Source organism: Coregonus lavaretus, assembly GCF_964263955.1.
Source record: "Coregonus lavaretus genome assembly, chromosome: 29".
In the NCBI taxonomy this organism is placed as follows: domain Eukaryota; kingdom Metazoa; phylum Chordata; class Actinopteri; order Salmoniformes; family Salmonidae; genus Coregonus; species Coregonus lavaretus.
Window position 1 is genome coordinate 30,658,060 of NC_140016.1, and position 19,419 is coordinate 30,677,478.

Below are 19,419 nucleotides of genomic sequence, written 5' to 3' on the forward strand. Positions count from 1 at the left end.
TCCACATCACCATCAGACCATTTTATTGGTAAACTACATGGTAATGTAAATGTTTTATTTTTTTAGTGATCCAATACTTAATATAGTACATTTATCATAATTTGGTTGTAATCCAGAGATGTTAGAAAATGTATCTAGATCCTCTATGAGGCTGTGGAGGGATTCAAGTTGTGGATTTAAAATAAAACATGAATCATCAGTGTACAATGACATCTTTGTTTTTAAGTCCTTGATTTCTAATCCCTTGATATTATTGTTGGATCTGATTTTAATAGCTAACATTTCGATGGCCATAATAAATAGAAAAAAAAAAAAAAAAAAAAAATAGAAATGCCGATAGTAGCATTTGGTAGCATTTCTATGTTGAAGATTTTAAAAGAATTTGGCGCTGCACTTGCCCTACACCACTTCCCAGGCCGTAATCGTAAATAAAAAATGTTTCTTAACTGACTTGCCTGGTAAAAAAAACGAAACACTAAATGTATAGGATGTAAATCAGCCTATATGTCATGTTTGTTAGGGCAGGATTACAAGTAATTGAAAATGACTACTGAAAAAGCATCTTCTTAGCAGAGTGTGATTACTATTAATTGAAAAATGTACTTCAAACAACATTGAGATATATTGTAATCATGCCTGGATGGAGATTTATATATAGTATTAACTGTTGTTGATGACGACGATGTGTGGGTGTGTGTGTTTGCACATGCGTGCGTGCATGTGTTTGCCCGTGTACGTGGGCCTGTGGATGCTTCTGTGTGTGTGTGAATCCGTCTGTCTGTGTCTACAGTTGGCTATACAACGGATGACCTGCAGTTTATGTGGCAGTCAGGGGACCCTGTCCAGATGGAAGAGATCGCCCTGCCCCAGTTTGATATCAAACAGGAGGATTTAGAGTACGGCAACTGCAAAAATTCTACGCAGGGGCAGGTATGCTCCTCGTATGCATGCATATGTGAAACTGTGCTAACTACAGGTATAAGGCATTATTACTTGTCATAAGCATGTATAAATGGGTTTTCATATCAACTGTACGTACTTTTAGCCCATAATGCCCATAATACACTACTATAATGGATCTACTGCACTATAGGCCTATGCGGCTAGACATAAACACTACCTACTATAGTTGCCTTTATTTTTAAGGAATATGTGACTGAAAATATATTGGTCTAATCTATTTTACTTATGCCAGACTCTTGCATTTGACGTCGGTTGCAAGGCATTACTTATTGATAAGAAATTAGCACAGTGAGAAATCCTTTGAACCAATGAACTTCCAGTCTCCTGATTAAGCTTTGCCATTAGCTGGAGTGTCAGAGACCTACATGAGCTTGGCTTAACAACGTAAGGCTCTAGATCTTCCCTTTCATCTATTCATTAATTATTCCCTGTCAATGAAAATGTTTACGTCGCTCGATAGTAACGCAAATAATAATCATTTAATCAACTTTTATAGCGCTATTCATTACATAAAGAATCTCAAAGTGCTTTAAAGAAACACAAAAGACAAGCAATATAGAAAAACAACAATATCATTCATGAGATAGAAGGTCATGTTGAGGGTCGGGAAAGTGCATGCTTGAGTGGTCATCGGCGGGAGGTGTTCAAAGGGGGAGAGCAAATAAAGATGGTCTCTGGAGCAAGTCCAGTGGGGGGGCAGGCAGAATGGTGTCATCAAGGTGTCTCGCCGTCCTTGCCGTCTGTGTGGCTTCTCCATAGTAGGACTCAGATGAAGTTTAATCTCAGCCTCTGCAATTCATGGACTCCGTAGTAGGTGTAGTTAGCTAGCTACTCCTTCACTACTACCAAAATAAAGCACCCACTTGGGTGAAGCTACAGCAGTCACGTGGCACCAAAAAGCACACCACATTTCAATAATAATTTAAGCGTAACCTTGTAACTAAGTCCTCCCTACGATCCTCATCACTGCATCACTGTATGTAGCTAACTAGCTTTGGCCAAAGCTTAAATAGTGTTTCTTACGCTTGTCCTGCACTTTCACATGGAAGAAACATATAGTAGCCTACATGGGTTGCCCTCATGCTCAATGTAGCCCGGAGATATTAAAACTTTGATAGGTCACGCTTCTCTAAAGCACTTTAAAAATGCGGGCCTTTTACTCACTTGTCAGTGTGAGTAGCTAAATGCTAACGCTAAAAACAAAGCAAAGATTGTCACTGGAGGCTAGCATAGCGCCGTTAGCGAAAGGCCGACACAGTTTGAACACAACTCCAGCACACTCACACAGGAGAGCAATGCAGCTGTCAGTGAGGCTGACCTTTCAATGGGATTGTTGTGACAACCCAGTGAGACACAAAGATCACCTTTGTCTGTGACCGGTGGGAGCCTGTTCTATGACACAGCCCCACATCCCCCCTCCTTTAGCATGGCATAAAGATCACACAGAGAGACTGGAGGTGGGTAAACAACCTCAGTCTGTCCACCCGAAACCCCTACAGGGTCTCAAAGCCTGATTCAAGTAGTATTCCTTCTCTTTCAAATACTTTGTGTTTGATTGAGCCTGTTTTGGAGTGCCAGAAGGGCAGGGATTTGCACTTCTGGGACTATTCCATTGGTTCCATATCTCCAGGCATGCTCAACCAAACACATTATTTAAAAATAAACAAATACTATTTGAACCCAGGTCCACATAGAGGAATGGCATGGGCATCGCTACATGTTTGGACCCCAGGAAGGGTATCTGCTGCCTTGGCAAAAGCAAATGGGGATCCTAATAAAACACTAAATACCGGCTCTACTGAAGGAAAAGATAGGGACAGTAGCCAGGAAACAGGGTGTGAAAACATACAGTTATTAATATAACCAGCCTGGTTTCATAGACTAGACGTATCATAGTAAATGTTCGAATCTCATCACACACAACTTTTTTCATTTGAGCTAATTATCAACTTTTCAACTACTTACTAGTTTTTAGCTACTTTGCAACTACTTAGCATGTTAGCTAACCCTTTCCCTAACCCTAACCCTTTTTGCTAACCATTCTTCTAACCTTAACCCTTTAACCTAACTCCTAAACTTAACCCTAACATTAACCCCTAACCCAGTTAACATTAGCCAGCTAGCTAACATTAGCCAGCTAGCTAACGTTAGCGATTTAGCCACCTAGCTAAAATTCGTAACATATCATACGTTTAGCATATTCGTAACATATTGTACGTTTTTCTAATTCGTAACGTATCATACGAAATGTGTGATGGACATCCACAATTTAATACATACCATACGAAATGTAACATATCATACTAAATGGAGTGTCTTGGATTTACGTATATACGAAATGCTTTGAGACCAGGTTGATATAACTACTGTTCCCTGAAGGACTGAACGAGGTATAACATACTATGAGGGAGTCAACGACCAATCATATTCAAATGAAGAAAACTGATATCATGCCCAATGGGCAGATGGATGCCAAGTCCTCCCTCGGAAACCCTGCCTTCCTGGCTATAATACTGGGGCTCACATTAATTTCCTCAATTCAGTACCGTTCTTCAGCGAGCCGAAACCCCCTGACCCCGTGGGGCCAAAATATCTTATACCTCCTTACATCCTTCAGGGAACAGTTACCTTCAGAAAGTTACAGCCGGAATTAAAAATGGATTTAAATTGATATTTTTTTTTCTCATCCATCAACACAATAATGAAAAAGTTAAAACATGTTTTTAGAAATGTTTGTAAATGTAATGGAAATGAAATACAGAAATCTCATTTACGTAAGTATTCACACACTTGTTCACTGATGATAGCTGATGTTATCTATATGGATGTATTATCTCTGTGGTTACTTGTGTTTGTACAGGATGAACTCTGAATTACTCTATGCAAAGGATTTTGTTGTCTTCTCAGGAATTATTTATTATTTACATTGGTCTGATCCCCCATGCAAGCCTTTAGATCAGTGGTCACCAACCGGTCGATCTCCAAGCCATTCCTAGTCGATCGCCAAACATTTTATAAAAAACCCAACGATAAAGCCTTGCGTTCCTATTTTCTTTGTTTTTGTTTTGCACTGTTGACGGTAGGTGCACTTGATTCAGCAGCCCTAGCGCCGGGAAGGCAAAGTGTTCCCATTTTTAACCATTTAATGTGTCTGAAGGTAGAACTCCCAGCAGGCACAGAGAGCAAATCAAGTTTACCTATAGGCCTACCGCTGGCCAATCAGATAGCTCAGATCACCGCGTCTGCACAGTTTCCTCGCGCCATAGACTGTAAAAAGAAGCCTCGAATGCACAGCAAAGTTGATAATGTGAGATTTCAAAACATTTAAAACCATGACTAGAAAGAGACTCAACGAATACAGCTAGGAGCTGCTGTGTTTTTATGAGTGAGTTAATGTTTGTTGTTATTCAGCACTGTCAACACTTTGTTCAACAGTTTTATAAGCCATAAAATGTGCATGTTTCAATAAGCTTGCTTTGTTATTATTTGTGGCTTGTCTTTTTTAATATCAAGGAATATTTCACTTTCTCTGGTCATAGGAGTAACAACATGAATTGAGGCATGAGGCAGAAATAATGCATTGCGACTTAAGTTTCGCCATCAGCTGGAAGACTATCCCCTTTTCTCAGTGGAGGGAGGGAGGGAGGGACGGTGAGTCGGGTGAGAGTCAGCCTCACCGCTTCTCCCTCCCTCCCCTCAGACTGACCATCAGATGCAGGGCCATCAGTCCAGTAAAAAAGAAAGGCTAATTATTTTGCTCACTTAGCTGTGCCTCACAAGTAATACAACAAATGATCTATTACCAGTGTGATCATATACCTAAAGATTAAAATTAAATTTCAAAATGGTCTGAGAATAACAACATTGGCAGGGCAATTCAAGCATAGCCAATATGCAGTGACAATGTATTGGGCCTATAGCCTACTGCACAAACCTCATTGCTACAGAATTGTTTTTCAAATCAGAGCGGTAGATCTCTGCTTGCATTTAGACTCAGACAGTGATCTTTACTCTGAAAAGGGTGCTGACCACTGCTTTAGATGCTGTGACACCCTGTGGAGATTGTGCCTTGTTGGCCAGGTTTCTCTGTAAACTTGGTAACGTTTGATTGGTCAATGGTCGTTGGTTTTTGTTGAGAAGGTTACGTCTTCAGGTGTTATGAATTGAATTAAATGGCATTGTTCTCTCTCTTATCCTGTATCCAGTCCATGGAGGAGGGTTGTATGATCAATTCTCTTTTCCTAGGCTTTGTTTATGCTTTGTCTTGTAAGTTAACCTAAGATCTATATGCCTAGAATAATGCCTTGTAATGCTTGTTAATGCTTTGTAACTTAAGCTTTATGCCTTGTATTTGATTAAATTAAATTTACAATGTAATTAAATACACTTGTATTTAGATTTCCATTCTCATGACTATTCCTTGATGTTAGTCAGCTGAATGCATAATACTTGATTGCACATGGTTCAACTGTAGTCTCTTGCATATTACTAATTATCTTATGGATTCAGATAAACATTTTAATAGGCTAATTGCTTAGTCTTATTACGGACCGCATGAGAGGTATATATAATATACCATACATTAAATATTACCACACTACAGTATTACTTTAGTGCCTTTTTGCAAACAGGATTTATTTTTTTGAATATATTTATTCTGTACAGGCTTCCTTCTATTTACTCTGTCAATTAGGTTAGTATTGTGGAGTAACTACAATGTTGTTGATCCATCCTCAGTTTTCTCCTATCACAGCCATTCAACTCTGTAACTGTTTTAAAGTCACCATTGGCCTCATGGTGAAATCCCTGAGCAGTTCCCTTCATCTCCGGCAACGGAGTTAGGAAGGATGCCTGTATCTTTGTTGTGATTGGGTATATTGATACACCATCCAAAGTGTAATTAAGAACTTCACCATGATCAAAGGGATATTCAATGTCAGATTTTTTATGTTTATTTTTTACTAATCTACCAATAGGTGCACTTCTTTGAGAGGCATTGGAAAACCGCCCTGGTCTTTGTGGTTGAATCTGTGCTTGAAAATCACTGCTCAAATGAAGGACCTTACAATTATCTGTATGTGGTGTAAAGAGATGAGGTAGTCATAAAAATATAATGTTAAACACTATTATTGCACAGTCCATTCAACTCCATTCGACTTGTTAAGCACATTTTACTCCTGAACTTATTTAGGCTTGCCATAACAAATGGTTGATTACTTATTGACTCAAGACATTTAAGCTCTTCATTTTTAATTAAAAATAAAAACATAATTCCACTTTAACATTCTGGGGTATTGTGTGTAGGCCAGTTACACAAAATCTCAATTTAATACATTTTAAATTCAGGCTTTAACACAACAAATTGTGGAATTACTTTTTTATGAAAGCACTTTCTGAGATATTTTCATTACTATATGTTCCCTTTTCAGTTGGTCACTCAGTATGGCATACTATGGGGACATATAATCACGCCCCAAGCCGGCTCAGAGGGTACACAGGTTGGAGCACCCAAAAAAATAACAAATAAACGGAAATGTCACATTTACAAGAGTATTCAGACCCTTCACTCAGTACTTTGTTGAAGCACCTTTGGCAGCGATTACAGCCTCGACTTATTGGGTATGACACTACAAGATTGGCAAACCTGAGTGCTCTGGAGCAGGTTTTCATCAATGATATCTCTGTACTTTGCTCCATTAAGCTTTCCCTCGATCCTGACTAGTCTCCCAGTCCCTGCCGCTGAAAAACATCCACACAGCATGATGCTGCCACCACCGTAGGGATGGTGCCAGGTTTCCTCCAGACTTGACACTTGGCATTCAGGCAAAATATTTCAATCTTGGTTTCATCAGACCAGGGAATCTTGTTTCTCATGGTCTGAGAGGCCTTTAGGTGCCTTTTGGCAAACTCCAAGCGAGCTGTCATGTGCCTTTTTACTGAGGAGTGGCTTCCGTCTGGCCACTCTACCATAAAGGCGTGATTGGTGGAGTGCTGCAGAGATGGTTGTCTTTCTGGAAGGTCTCCCATCTCCACAGAGGAACCCTGGAGCTCTGTCAGAGTGACCATCGGGTTATTGGTCACCTCCCTGACCAAGGCCCTTGTCCCCCGATTGCTCAGTTTGGCTGGGCGGCATCAAGGATGATCAATGGAAACAGGATGCACATGAGCTCAATTTCGAGTCTCATAGCAAAGGGTCTGAATACTTATGTAAACATTTCTACAAATCTGTTTTTGCTTTGTCATAATGGGGTATTATGTGTGGATTGATGAGGATTTTTATTCATTTAATCCATTTTAGAATAAGGCTGTAATGTAACAAAATGTGGAAAAAGGGTAGTGGTCTGAATACTTTCCGAATGCACTGTAACTGATCAAACTATGAAAGACAAGCATTGTCATTTTCTATTCCGTAAGGTGAGTGTAGAAGTGAAAAAAATGATTGTTGTCAATCAACAATGACAATCCACCGAGGTCTGACAACTTGGATGGAAAATTACTGAGTATAATAGCGGACTATATGTGACCGACCGGCTCGATTCTGTGTTTTTTTACATTGGATAAATGTAGAGACTCGGAGCTAGAAAATTGTATATCATACACTACAGTTAAAGAACAATGGGAAAGTAATTCTGCTTTGAAAGTTGATAAACTTGTATCCTCACTTTTGAGAAAATTGCCTTTTTAATGTTTTGGTACACCCGCTGGAGAGCCCTCTTTGTCTACACCCATTCAGCATCGATCACACCCTCTTAAGCTATAGCCCCGCCCTTAAACTCAGAGCATTGTCAGATTGTCCGTTCGTATATTCAGAGCGTTTCGCTCTCGGAGCGTTCACAGCGCACACTGGATGCTCTGGCCGAGGAGTAGGGTTGATCTGAACGCTCTGTCCTAACAGCAGTCAAGCACCCAAGCTAACATTGGCTAGCTTGCTAGCTACTTATTTGCCCTAGCAGAGCTGGTTAGGCTGTTTTTATGTTATCCAGAGTGTTGGTGACTGCAACTGTGCTGCTGGCAACAATGTAATTACGCTTCTTTGCCAACGTTTACTGACACCGGCCATATTCAACGGGTGTTGAGCATTCGTAAATTCATCAGTTGTGCTCTGGCACAGTGGCAATCAAACGAGAGTGCTCTGAAATCGGAGGTGAAAGCCAGAGCGACTTTCCCAGCTACGTCTATCAACAGTTGTCACATTGACATCATGAACATTGTATTGAAATGGTTACTTGCATAGCAGAGTCTTTTGTTAAGACATGTAGCTAGCTAGCTAGCTAAACAATTAACCATAATCCCAACTCATGACGTTACTACCCTGCATGAATCTGCAGGTAGCTAAACAACCAGGTTCAATGTTAGCTAGCTAACATTAGGCTATAACTAGAAAAGCAAATGGCTCTGAGATACGAATAATAAGATCATACATGTAATTTTAGCTAGCGAGCCAGCCAGCTAACGTTAGCTAGCTATCTAGCAGTACACTTTAACTTGAAACGAAAACAACTTTCTGTCTAAATTAGAAACGTGTAATATCTGAAAATGTAGCTAACTAGACTATTTTACTCGTGCTCTGAAATCGGAGTAGATAGCCAGAGTGAATTTACCAGCTACGTCTATCAACAGTTGTCGTAGTGACATTCTATTGAAATGGATACTTGCATAGAGGAGTCTTTTGTTAAGACATGTAGCTAAACAATGAACCATAATCCCAACTCATGACATTACAACCCTGCATGAATCTGCAGGTAGCTAACCAACCAGATTCAATGTTAGCTAGCTAACATTAGGCTATAACTAGCCAAGTATATGGCTCTGAGATACGAATAATAAGATCATACATGTAATTTTAGCTAGCGAGCCATCCAGCTAATGTTAGCTAGCTATCTAACAGTACACTTTAACTTGAAATGAAAATGACTTTCTGTTAAAATTTGAAACGTGTAATATCTGAAAATGTATTCAGCTAGACTATCTTGCCCGTATACATCATGGTTGGACGCTTCTCCCTGTCACGGATGCCATGGTCGCCCTTAGTTTGAAGATGTAATCCGGAGACGGGTGTTTTCTCCATCTCCTTAGCTATCATACTCAAACTCGGTCCTGCAGAAAGTGGAGAGCAACACTTATGAAGTTGTACTACGTGATATCTTTCAAAGATGCCCTGTTAGAAAGGATGACCTACACATACTCACCAGCTCATATTATAGACCAAAGCCTGCTACATTGCCGACCAATCCAAACTCATCTCTCGGCATGTCCAGCCCACTCATTATCTCAGCCAATAATGGCTAGTGGGAAGGTTGCTGTCTTTTTCTGTGGCTAAACCAACTAGACTCGTAATTTAACAATTGTATTCGTATTTACAGATGGCACACAAGTTTATTATTAAGGCACATGAAAGTTCAAGTACATGTTCCAGAACGCATTTCTGCCAAAAAACGCATTTTGATAAAAATATAAAGTTTACGTTCAAATGGCTCTCCTGTGAAGTAATGACCCGCAACATACAGTGGGGAAAAAAAAGTATTTAGTCAGCCACCAATTGTGCAAGTTCTCCCACTTAAAAAGATGAGAGAGGCCTGTAATTTTCATCATAGGTACACGTCAACTATGACAGACAAAATGAGGAAAAAAAATCCAGAAAATCACATTATAGGATTTTTAAGGAATTTATTTGCAAATTATTGTGGAAAATACGTATTTGGTCAATAACAAAAGTTTCTCAATACTTTGTTATATACCCTTTGTTGGCAATGACACAGGTCAAACGTTTTCTGTAAATCTTCACAAGGTTTTCACACACTGTTGCTGGTATTTTGGCCCATTCCTCCATGCAGATCTCCTCTAGAGCAGTGATGTTTTGGGGCTGTCGCTGGGCAACACAGACTTTCAACTCCCTCCAAAGATTTTCTATGGGGTTGAGATCTGGAGACTGGCTAGGAGGCCACTCCAGGACCTTGAAATGCTTCTTACGAAGCCACTCCTTCGTTGCCCGGGCGGTGTGTTTGGGATCATTGTCATGCTAAAAGACCCAGCCACGTTTCATCTTCAATGCCCTTGCTGATGGAAGGAGGTTTTCACTCAAAATCTCACGATACGTGGCCCCATTCATTTTGTCCTTTACACGGATCAGTCGTCCTGGTCCCTTTGCAGAAAAACCGCCCCAAAGCATGATGTTTCCACCCCTATGCTTCACAGTAGGTATGGTGTTCTTTAGATGCAACTCAGCATTCTTTGTCCTCCAAACTCGATGAGTTGAGTTTTTATCAAAAAGTTATATTTTGGTTTCATCTGACCATATGACATTCTCCCAATCCTTTTCTGGATCATCCAAATGCACTCTAGCAAACTTCAGACGGGCCTGGACATGTACTGGCTTAAGCAGGGGGACACGTCTGGCACTGCAGGATTTGAGTCCCTGGCGGCGTAGTGTGTTACTGATGGTAGGCTTTGTTACTTTGGTCCCAGCTCTCTGCAGGTCATTCACTAGGTCCCCCCGTGTGGTTCTGGGATTTTTGCTCACCGTTCTTGTGATCATTTTGACCCCACGGGGTGAGATCTTGCGTGGAGCCCCAGATCGAGGGAGATTATCAGTGGTGTTGTATGTCTTCCATTTCCTAATAATTGCTCCCACAGTTGATTTCTTCAAACCAAGCTGCTTACCTATTGCAGATTCAGTCTTCCCAGCCTGGTGCAGGTCTACAATTTTGTTTCTGGTGTCCTTTGACAGCTCTTTGGTCTTGGCAATAGTGGAGTTTGGAGTGTGACTGTTTGAGGTTGTGGACAGGTGTCTTTTATACTGATAACAAGCTCAAACAGGTGCCATTAATACAGGTAACGAGTGGAGGACAGAGGACCCTCTTAAAGAAGAAGTTACAGGTCTGTGAGAGCCAGAAATCTTGCTTGTTTGTAGGTGACCAAATACTTATTTTCCACCATAATTTGCAAATAAATTCATTAAAAATCCTACAATGTGATTTTCTGGATTTTTTTTTCTCAATTTGTCTGTCATAGTTGACGTGTACCTATGATGAACATTACAGGCCTCTCTCATCTTTTTAAGTGGGAGAACTTGCACAATTGGTGGCTGACTAAATACTTGTTTTCCCCACTGTACCTGGCTAAATGTGTATGTTCACACACTCTTCTAATACCGGGGGATATTTCCTCTTGGATATTTTTTCAGAAGCAGAACAGAAGAGAGGAGGGGCAGCCCGTGGCATGTTCCATTTTGTCCGATTCCTCTCTCTTTCCCTCTCTCTGCTAATGCTCTGCTGTTTAATTGCCTTCATGAATAACCATGGTATCTAACTTCCCAGACAGACTGCTGTTTCACCGTTTCTTTCCCTCGTTATCGGCTTTGGAGTAACTTCATTAAAACATGTCAGTCAGTCACTCGGTATAACATACTATATGGAGTCAACGACCAATCATATTCACCTGAAGAAAACTGAAATCACTCCCAATGGATGCCGAGCCCGCCCTCGGAAGCCCTGCCTTCCTGGCTATAATATCGGGGCTCGCATTCATTTCCTAAATTCTTCGCTCTTCAGCTTGTGTCACGCAATTTACAAACCTTTCAAGCACACGAAGCCTTGGCAGCAGCCTTGGCAGCAGCTAATTGGGATCCTTAATAAATACAAAATACCCATCATCCTGCCCCTGAACAATGCTCAAGAAGCTGCCACACCACTAGTGAAGTGAGCATGCACACCGCTAGGCAACCCTTGTCCTTTCCTGTCATATGCCTGGGAGATGGCCTCCAGAATCCAATGAAAAAGACGCTGCTTAGAAAGAAACCCTGAGCTGGATTAGCGAAACAGACAAAAAGCTGGTCAAGAACGCGGATATCCTTGCTTCTATCCATATACATGCATAAAGCACGTGCCGGACACAGGCCATGCAACCTCCGTTGTTCACTGGTAGGAGGAGGTGAGAAAGGGAACAGCTCGAATGCCAGGGACCTTTAAGGCATGTCATTGGGAGCAAATGCTACATTAGTACGTAACATCACTTTGGAGTCACCAGGTGCGAACTCCCAACAGGAAGGGTGTACGTGTGGTGAACCCAAACATGCTTGGCTGATGCTAAGGCCATGAGCAGGGAAGTCTTGTATGAAAGGACCTTCAGGTCCACAGACTTCTGGTGACTCCAGTGGTTCAAACGCGGATGATCTCCGCGAACCAGTGTTGTCTGGGCCAACAGGGAGCCACCAGAATCAACAACAGACCCTCCTGACGGACCCTCTATTCTAATACTCGGCCCACACCGGGTTCGTGGATTTCGGCAACCAGTAACTTGCCCCCATTGACCGAGCCACCTGGGAGCACTGTTGCCACAGTAAATGCTTGGGGATGAGAGCCCCGAGAACACACCTCCTACCTCGGCCTCCAGCTAGGTTTGCGAGGTCTGCTTCTTCCCCCCGCGCCGCTGAAGAATCTGCTTTCACCCTGTTCTCCTTTGACCCAGCACGGCATCTGTGCAGTACTGCCTGTGTCTACCGCTGCCCAGAAACACCAAGATGGTGAAAAACTGACCTCGATGCCCCCCGGCCCGGGGCAACCCACCTCTGGCCTGGACCCCTTCCTTTATGCCTCGGGAAACTCTGAGCCGCCCCCACAAATGATTTGTGTGGGAAAAGGAACCGCAGAGCTGCGTCCTGTTTTGTTTCTCCTCGAAACGGGCCTATAAGGACTCCATAGCCGAGCCAAACAACCTTGTTGGCGAAACTGGCTCATCCAAATACATCCGCCTGTCCCTCTCAGGAATCCGGGACAATGTCAACCAGAGGTGGCACTAAGCCACCATTGTCGGCCCATTTCTTCCCACAGCCAGGATAATACAGCGAGACAGACGCAGCACAAAATCAGCCATGGCACGGATTGCGTCGAGAAGCTCTGAAACTGGCTTCTCCGCCTCCACAGTCCTATTCAGCTATTGCAGCAAACCGATAGGATAAATCTGCAGCATTGTGACCACATTCAACGACCTGGACACCAGCGCTCAGCCTGGTACACTTTGTCCAGCTGATCTGCCGAGAACCGACACTGTTTATTTGGAAGCACCATGCTAGGATTATCCCCATTCTTAACCTCTGGAGTTAAGTAACTTGCCAGCTTTCCATCCATCGGCAGTGTGCAAACAAGCACCGCCACTGCCATACCCTCTACATTCATGTACTCGCCATAACCTGGTAGCACCAGGCTGGCTGAATGAGGGAAATCCTAGGTCGCCTTTAGCTCATCGGCAAAATCTTTAAACAGCAGTAAGCGACGCTTCACCGCTGCAGGGACAGGAGGTAAATATCTTCCCCCAAACATGGAGGAATTTTGCTGCGGGGGAGAAGACTGCCAATCCGCCCCCAGGTGATCTGATGCCCTATGACACAGCTCCATCAAAGGCACATTAACCACCAATGGTTCACTCTTCCCCGTTCAATCCAAAGCAGGAGCTTTAGGCTGCCCCGGACTGATCCACATCCGATTCAGACTCTGAAAACTCTCTAGAGCCTACCAGGGATAGTATATAATCCCCAGAATCCGTACTGTAAACACTGCCAGAGAAACTGGAATGAGTCTCACTCGGCTAAGATGACACCCCTATCAACTCCGACTACCACTGCCGATCCCTCCCGGCCTCCCTCCCGAGCGTGTTTTCACCCAAGGCAAACAGGACATCATTCGCGGAGTATCTTTTAAGGCCCTAGGGCACGGTCAGAGGTTCAAACTCACTCATGATATACTTCTGCCAGGTAAGCTTACTTTCCAGTTAACATTTAATTGCGAAGGTTTGGGGGAAAGTATTTCTATCAACCCACAAGACCGTTATCACATCAACTGGCTGCACACTGAGTGATAGACAAACGCACGCACCACACAGACCGATGGGCAATATTGCTGGAAATATATTGGCAGATATTGTGCTAGGTTTGTCTTTTTAATCCAATAGTGGCTAACCAGGGGTGGGATAATGTCAATGGCTAACCTGTGCGGACCAACTGGCAAGTGTCTTCACTGACATTTTCAACCTCTCCCTGACCGAGTCTGTAATACCAACATGTTTCAAGCAGACCACCATAGTCCCTGTGCCCAAGGAAGCAAAGGTAACCTGCCTAAATGATGACCGCCCCGTAGCACTCATGTCGGTAGCCATGAAGTGCTTTGAAAGGCTTTCATGGCTCACATCAACACCATCATCCCGGAACCCCTAGACCCACTCCAATTCGCATACCGCCCCAACAGATCCACAGATTACGCAATCTCAATCGCACACCACACTGCCCTTTCCCACTTGAACAAAAGGAACACCTATGCAGTTCAGCATTCAACACCATAGTGCCCACAAAGCTCATCACTAAGCTAAGGACCCTGGGACTAAACACCTCCCTCTGCAACTGGATCCTGGACTTCCTGACGGGCAGCCCCCAGGTGGTAAGGGTAGGCAACAACACATCTGCAACACAACAACATCTCCCTCAATGTAAGCAAGACAAAGGAGCTGATCGTGGACTACAGGAAAAGGCGGGCTGAACAGGCCCCCATTAACATCGACGGGGCTGTAGTGGAGCGGGTCGAGAGTTTCAAGTTCCTTGGTGTCCACATAACAAACAAACTATCATGGTCCAAACACACCAAGACAGTCGTGAAGAGGGCACGACAACACCTTTTCCTCCTCAGGAGACTGAAAATATTTGGCATGGGTCCCCAGATTCTCAAAAGGTTCTACAACTGCACCATCGAGCGCATCCTGACCGGTTGCATCACCGCCTGGTATGGCAACTGCTCTGCATCTGACTGTAAGGCACTACAGAGAGTAATGTGCACGGCCCAGTACATCACTGGGGCGAAGCTTCCTGCCATCCAGGACCGACAGTTGAAGTTGGAAGTTTACATACACTTAGGTTGGAGTCATTAAAACTCATTTTTCAACCACTCCACAAATGTCTTGTTAACAAACTATAGTTTTGGCAAGTCGGTTAGGACATCTACTTTGTGCATGACACAAGTCATTTTTCCAACAATTGTTTACAGACAAATTGTTTCACTTATAATTCACTGTATCACAATTGCAGTGGGTCAGAAGTTTACATACACTAAGTTGACTGTGCCTTTAAACAGCTTGGAAAATTCCAGAAAATGATGTCATGGCTTTAGAATCTTCTGATAGGCTAATTGACATCATTTGAGTCGATTGGAGGTGTACCTGTGGATTTATTTCAAGGCCTACCTTCAAACTCAGTGCCTCTTTGCTTGACATCATGGGAAAATCAAAAGAAATCAGCCAAGACCTCAGAAACAAAATGGTAGACCTCCACAAGTCTGGTTCATCCTTGGGAGCAATTTCCAAATGCCTGAAGGTACCACGTTCATCTGTACAAACAATAGTACGCAAGTATAAACACCATGGGACCACGCAGCCGTCATACCGCTCAGGAAGGAGACGCGTTCTGTCTCCTAGAGATGAACGTACTTTGGTGCGAAAAGTGCAAATCAATCCCAGAACAACAGCAAAGGACTTTGTGAAGATGCTGGACGAAACCGGTACAAAAGTATCTATATCGACATAACCTGAAAGGCCGCTCAGCAAGGAAGAAGCCACTGCTCCAAAACCGCCATAAAAAAGCCAGACTACGGTTTGCAACTGCACATGGGGACAAGGATTGTACTTTTTGGAGAAATGTCCTCTGGTCTGATGAAACAAAAATATAACTTTTTGGCCATAATGACCATCATTATGTTTGGAGGAAAAGGGGTGGACTTGCAAGCCGAAGAACACCATCCCAACCGTGAAGCACGGGAGTGGCAGCATCATGCTGTGGAGGTGCTTTACTGCAGGAGGGACTGGTGCACTTCACAAAATAGATGGCATCATGAGGAAGGACAATTATGTGGATATATTGAAGCAACATCTCAAGACATCAGTCAGGAAGTTAAAGCTTGGTCACAAATGGGTCTTCCAAATGGACAATGACCCCAAGCATACTTCCAAAGATGTGGCAAAATGGCTTAAGGACAACAAAGTCAAGGTATTGGAGTGGCCATCACAAAGCCCTGACCTCAATCCTATAGAAAGTTTGTGGGCAGAACTGAAAAAGCGTGTGCAAGCAAGGAGGTCTACAAAAATGACTCAGTTACACCAGCTCTGTCAGGAGGAATGGGCCAAAATTCACCCAACTTATTGTGGGAGGCTTGTGGAAGGCTACCCGAACCGTTTGACCCAAGTTAAACAATTTAAAGGCAATGATACCAAATACTAATTGTGTGTATGTAAACTTCTGACCCACTGGGAATGTGATGAAAGAAATAAAAGCTGAAATAAATCATTCTCTCTCCTATTATTCTGACATTTCACATTCTTAAAATAAAGTGGTGATCCTAACTGACCTAAGACAGGGAATTTTTACTAGGATGAAATGTCAGGAATTGTGAAAAACTGAGTTTAACCCTCCTGTTATGCTAAAAAAAAATTACATCCACTATGTTACGGGTCAAATTGACCCTCACAGTTTAAACACACTCAAGACAGTCAAAGAATTAAGTAAAAACAGAAACAACTTTATTTTGTCTTATCAGACATTTCAGAAAGAAGAAATACAATACTTTTTATTTTTTTTAAACAATATTTAAGAACTATTTGTTAAACATATTTCCTTTCTCACAAACAAGATTTTTCAGTTTCCCCAAGTAGGTTTTTTCCCCCCCTATTGGTCCATATTATCCCTTCAGTCTTTCTCTCTACATGTTGAACACAATGTGTGTGTGTGCTTTCTGCAGATGTATTTATTGCATTCTACACAAGTGGTGCTTGTTTTACTGTCTTGTCGAGGGGGGCAGAGCTGGCATCTTTTCCGTTTCTTGCCACTGCCTGTATCCACTGGATCCATTTCTGGTTGATTGGAGGCATGTGTTGATGGTCCAGCTTGAATTTTCTGGACGGCAGATGCAGCTGCTGTCGACCGAGGAGGCCGGACTCTCCTCTGGATCTTGGGAGTGATGAGAGCTTTGCCGAGCTCCTCTAGGAAAAGCCGGCGTCGGTACAATTTGCCACCATTCCATTGCTGGTTGATTTCAGTCCACAGGACATAGGCATTGTAAGCAGACACATCCACAATGTTGTAGAAAATCACCAAAGGCCAGCGGGCAGTCATGCGCTGACAACTATATGTTGCTGTGACTTTATCCAAATTGTCAACTCCTCCTTTGGTGGAATTGTAGTCCAGTATTATTTGTGGCTTGATGTCCTCTCTTGCACTCAGCGATGCATCTTTGTGCATTGTGCTCATTACAAGAACATTCTTGTTCTTCTTTGGGCAGTATGAAACAACAGTTGCATTTTCAGAGAAAGCAAATTTAGAGGAATGCACAGTTCTGCCCTGCATTTTCAGAAGCTCACTGGGAAGTTCAGGTTTGTTTTTTCTGATTGTTCCAACCATGGTCAGCTTTCTCTTCTGTAGTTCAACACCAAGGCGGTAGGATGTGAAGAAGTTGTCACACGTGATGTTATGACCTTGCAGCCCTTCACTCATGTCCAGCACCACCCGCATCCCCTGGTTTTTCTCAGGCACTCCGCCGGGTGGCTTCCCAGTGTAAACTTGCATATTCCATGCATAGCTTGATGTGGCATCACATGCTGCCCATATTTTGATGCCATATTTTGCAGGCTTGTTTGGCATATACTGTCTGAAGGGACAACGTCCTCTGAATGGAACAAGGCGTTCATCAACTGTAACATGAGGACTGGGATTGTACAGTAACGGTAGAATTTCCACCCATTTATCCCATACATCTCTGATTGCAGCTAGTTTGTCTCTTTCACGTCGACCCGGTCTGGTATCACGGTTATCAAAGCGAATCACCCGAGAAATTATGTGGAATTCTTGTAGAGACATTGTTGCCCGAAATATTGGCCTTCCATTCTCTTCATTCCACAGGCTGGCCGTTGCTTCTCCGTTTGACCGGTAGACTCCAGCTAATATGAGCAATCCAATGTATGCATGCAAGTCAATCCGATCCAGTGGCTTCCAGTTCTCTTGAAACACACGGCTCCCCTCCAAGTTGGTCATGTCCAGAACAATCTTCTCTATTGCTTGGGGTAAAAAGAGCTCAAAAGCTGATTGTATGTCATGGACTCGAGTGACAGCAAATCGTGTAGGTCCTGGAACCATTTTTATTACATTGGAAGCTGAGAGTCTACCTTGACCTCGTTGTGGTGACGGTGACCATTCAATATGACCATCTTTAGACTTCCATGTCTTCTCTTCTCTTGATGATGCTTGTTGCATGCTCTGTCTCTCATCTGATGTAGGGGATGGTACGGCAGACTCCTCCTCTGAATCCTCTTCAATGAAGACAAAATCTGGATCATCAACAGCATTGTCCTCTATCTCTGAAATATCCTCTGTCTCTGAAACCTCTTCTTCTTTTTCACTGTCACAGTCCAGAATTTGTGATAAGACTTCATTGATTGAAAATCTTTTGGAGCTCATTTTTGAGTGTCTGTGTCAGGGACCTGCTGCTCTCACACTGAGGAGAAGCTTGGGAAAGCCCTTTTTAACCCAAACACAATTCTAAAAGTGCAACCAGGACCAGTCAAAACAAAATAAATCAAAGACACTTTTTTGTTTTGCACCTGTGCAAATATATATACACATGAAAGCCTCCGGGTCAAAATGACCCACAACATCATGTTTGTATACAAAATGTACACAGACATTCCACAACACATCAGTGTGTCCACATTTTGCAGTTAGGTTCATGACCCTAAATGAGGAAAAGTCATGTAATTTCATGGCGAAAAAGAGTGGTTAACTAGTATTTTAGACAACGCAAAAGTGGAAACGGGTCAAATTGACCCACAACATAACAGGAGGGTTAAATGTATTTGGCTAAGGTGTATGTAAACTTCAGATTTCAACTGTATATACTAGGCGGTGTCAGTGGAAGGCCCCAAAAATTGTCAAAGACTCCCAAGTCATAGACTGTTCTCTCTGCTACCACATGGCAAGCGGTAACGGAGCGCCAAGTCTAGGACCAAAAGGCTCCTTAACAGCTTCTACCCCAAGCCATAACACTACTGAACAATTAATTGAATGGCCACCCGGACTATATACATTACTCCTACCTACATGTACAAATGACCTCGACTAACCTGTATCCCCGCACATTGACTCGGTACCGGTACCCCCTGTACGTAGCCTCGTTATTGTTATTTTATTGTGTTACTTTTTATTTTGTTTTACTTTCGTTTATTTAGTAAAAAATGTCTTAACTCTTTCTTGAACTGTATTAACCAATAAGGGCTTGTAAGTAAGCATTTCACGGTGAGGTCTACACCTGTTCTATTCTGCGCATGTCACATAAAATTTGATTTGATGTTGCGTTGATTAGGAAGTAGCTGGGGCTTGCGGTGTCTGATACTTGTGAGATTTGTTAATGAAAGTTTGTGGTGGAACACCTGAAA

General features: G+C 42.8%; 1 pseudogene across 1 annotated transcript in view; it reads left to right on the forward strand.

The window, feature by feature from the left end:
• The first annotated feature begins 682 nt into the window (after window positions 1–682).
• Window positions 683–19,419, forward strand: part of LOC311104627 (glycine receptor subunit beta-like) — a 29,377-nt pseudogene continuing 10,640 nt past the window's right edge. The window contains exons 1-2 of the transcript in view: window positions 683–686; window positions 791–930. The product of the transcript in view is annotated as a glycine receptor subunit beta-like (transcript). The remainder of the gene's footprint in view (window positions 687–790; window positions 931–19,419) is intronic.